At 41.4% G+C, this 3,752-nt stretch overlaps 1 long non-coding RNA gene across 1 annotated transcript; it reads left to right on the forward strand.

Moving 5' to 3' along the window:
* Positions 1-417: 417 nt before the first annotated feature.
* LOC111948242 lies at positions 418-1,461 on the forward strand. The gene is made up of 3 exons (XR_002874195.1): positions 418-497; positions 576-639; positions 1,047-1,461. It is a non-coding gene; the product is annotated as an uncharacterized LOC111948242 (long non-coding RNA).
* The last annotated feature ends 2,291 nt before the right edge of the window (positions 1,462-3,752 follow it).

A 3,752-nucleotide genomic window follows, 5' to 3' on the forward strand; every position in this document is an offset into this window, starting at 1 on the left:
ATCTCTAGACATTTCCGAGACTGCTGCTCAGCCTGTTTCAGGCGACGTCGAACAAGCCATTGTCGAAGTAGAACCTGATGGAGCTATCCGTCGGTCGTCTAGACAGCGAAAGCCGCCTAGTCGTCTCCACTATTCCACTCTAGGTAATCCGTTAGTTTCCATGATTCAGACAGTGTTCCACAGTCTGGTGGATGCCTGTGGAGATGCGCTCAATACTGTCCCAGTTGCAACTTATGGGTCAGATTCGGCCGTACGTGTTGTTTAGCATGCACACGGAGGTGCACGGTCTTAAGGGGGGAGGGTGTAACACGGTTACCAACTCAGGCCATTGTATTTTTTCCTTTTTTTTCCTTTCCTTCCTCACCTGTTACGTGTGTACGACGTGCCTTGCGTGCCTTGGGTCATGTGACCCGACCACCCAATCAGTAAACTTTATAAGCCGCTACCCCGGAAGCTATCACATTCCATGACAGGAGAGCTGAATTGAGACGCTACGGGTATGTTTAGTTTCGGTTTCACTTTTTAACGTCGTTCGGTTATGTTCTAATCTTTGGATATGATCAATTGATTTGTAGGAGCCAACTGCCAGTATAACACGCCGCGAATAAGCAGCATATTTGGTGCACTTAGTCGCAATCGGTGAGTTTATACTCCTTTTAGTTGTTTGTTGGTTAGCATTCGCCTCCCTCAATGAATGAGGTGAACTGATTAGCAGCTGCTATCGATGCCAAAGTTCTGTTTTGTTTTTTGTTAACGTAACCACACTGATTATTAATCAGCGTGGGGGCTCTTTTGTTATTGTTTTTCTTTTTTCTTTTTCTTCTTTGGTGTATTATGCACTTAAATGCACTTTAGATTGAAATTCATGAATTGACGTATGATGATGAACTGTATTATGAATTGTAAGATGTTGGTACTTTAAAATGAGATTCATTTACCAAACTGCAATACAATTATGGTTCTATTGATATTTTGGTATTTAACTTGGAGTTTGTGTGTACACACAGTTTAATGTTAGAACCCTATGGGTCATGTTCTTTATCCAGGCCATAGGGATTGATGGCGAGCTAAGCCCGAACCTGATCAAGCGCTGGAGCTCTCTGAAGGAATCACCTCCTCCCTGTCGTTCAGCCCAGGCTGGTAGGAGGCTCCTGTAGCCTAATGACTCATTTAATCAATGCAACTGCATTCGTCCTACAACCCAGAGACACAAAGACTTTCAATCACTTCCCATCCCTGAACACTAACCTCCGGATTCAACTATTTCTGTCTGGGTTGCATGGACAATACATGAGCTGATGATATTGAGTCGGATACGACGGATCACTCACTGAACCGTCCATCTGTACATAATCTTTGTAAAGGATATCCTGGAATAATTTGAAATATTCTTTTGTAATATTGGTGTATGGTGTATGTTTATGTGTGTGTCTAAAAATACATGGTACCATTCATAGCAAACCTACAGTCTCCAGTCTCTGCCTCCTCTCTCCCTGAGCCGTCCCTGTTCTTCTGACTCTAGTCCACGATAGATATGCTACACAAGGACCTGATTCTTTTAACATGTTTTACAGATTAAGTCCCAAGCCACTTAATTTGCAGATCCAACATTTCAGTAGCTGTGAGTCCTATATCTGCAGTAGCATTGTAGAATGATGACCGCCATGCTTTGTAACTTTCAGGTCAGTCATCAAACTGATAAAGACTTGTACTCACCAAGTCACGGCGGGCCAAATAACGAGCCACGTTTCCAGCTTCAGATGTTATGCTGGGAGGAGTGGTGATACCTTCTGGGTCATATGATGGTGAAGCTGCGTTTAGTGGAAGACCATCAAAGTAATGAGTTGTCTTTGGCTTTGTCTGTCATCCTCTTTTCTCGTGGCTGCTGTTTTCGTGATCTTTTTGGTTGGCGAAAGGAACAATTTCTTGTGCCTTTACCTCCTGAGCATGCCATGTAATAAAACTTTGATCCAAACTAGGTCCTCTGGATTGTGGAGCTGTGGGGATGTGGCTTACTTGTGACTGGAGCTGAACTTGTTTTTCAAAATGAATGCTCTTTTCCAATTTTCTTGAGCAAATGAATCTGATTCGTCTGATTCCAGTTCCTCAGCTGCTTCTAATGTTTCTGCTTGTGCAATGGCTGCAACAGCCTCTATTTGGAATTCCAGCGCCTTTAACTCTGCTTCTAACTTTGCTTTGCTTAACTGTAGCTCTGCTTCTTTTGCTGCCCTTTCTACTTTAAGCTTAGCTTCTTTTTCAGCATATGAAGCCCTTGCCTTTGTTGCTTCTGCTTGAGCATGTGCCCGAATAGCTGCACTAGATGCAGAGGAGAGAGAGCTTTTTGTGGTTTTTGATGCTTTTTCTGACTTAGCTGCTTCCTTTTTGTCATCCATCTTCATTTAGTTAAACTCCCGATTTTCTTCAACTTTTCACTATATTTTCACTTTACTATACTATACTATACTGTGTAGCTTTCAGCTGGACAGCCATCTAAACTTTACTCCAACATAAAACAAAATGTGTCCTCTTTGAAAGTGGTTTAATTAAAAGGCTTGTAATCTGGTACAAGTGAAACTGTAAAAAATACAGAAATAAAAACAGTCAAATAGCAGTCCTTTTAAATAACATTAAATAAATCCCGAATTTTAGCCTTCATGAAACACACAATATGCCAAACAGCACACATCCAGCGGCACACCATTTTGTTTAACTTTAAGACTTATCAGACAGATTTAAATCATGAAAAATTCCTAAAACTTCTTCTAACCCCAAAAAATCCTACAGGCGTTGCTTCTGTAGGGGATCAACCAAAAGTTCAGCGGATTTCGAATGCAAAAACAGGCGGGACATCAGCTCTCAGCATCAACCGGCGTTTTTTCCTCCATTAATATGCATTCCAGCACGTCCAGCTGATGTGACTTCGCCAAAATAAAAGTGGCGGTTTCACAATAAAAGTCTCTGTACAAATATACCTGAAAATCTTGACTGAAGGGCAGAACAACTGTAAACAGTACCGTGATTCAGTGATGACATCATTGAGTGATGACATCATTGAGTTCTGACATCATTCAATGATTACATCATCAAATAATGACACAGTGTAATGACATTAGATGATGTCATTATTTGTTAACATTACATCATATCAACAAATAATGAAATCATGTAATGATGTCATTTTGCATCATGGCATGATGGAATTTAAATGCATGAATACTCCCCATAGTTCAGCATTCCTTCACTTCAATAGCAGCCAGAGAAATCAGCGACCAAAAATGAAACAACAGGAAGAAAACGTTACAAGAGACTGGGCCTATATTGTTGAGAATGAGAGTGACATTGTCTTGGATGACGACTTTTATAACATGATTGTCTTCCCAGAGGAAAGTTCCAGAGAGGACACGAGTATGGACTCTCCCATCCCTCAAGACAATTTATCTCAAACCTCTGATGGTGACAGGACATTTAGTCAGAGTGACTTTGAAGGTGATCTGGAGTTCTACAACACTATGTCACCTGACAATAGCTACAGCGATGAGCAGACCGATGAGCACAGTCTGGACTCTCCCACCCCCAGAGAATATCCATTTGGACCCTCTGATTCTGACAGAACAGATAGTGAGGAGGACAATTCAAGTGATTCTGATTCAGAAGACTTCCAAAAAGACTCAACATCAGTGGAGTCTGAAGGAGAAACTGATGTCAACGATCTTGATGGATTGATCTCACAGCGCAACAAGTTAAAAAGCTGT

The sequence above is a fragment of the Oryzias latipes genome, chromosome 11 (genome assembly GCF_002234675.1).
Source record: "Oryzias latipes chromosome 11, ASM223467v1".
Taxonomy (NCBI): domain Eukaryota; kingdom Metazoa; phylum Chordata; class Actinopteri; order Beloniformes; family Adrianichthyidae; genus Oryzias; species Oryzias latipes.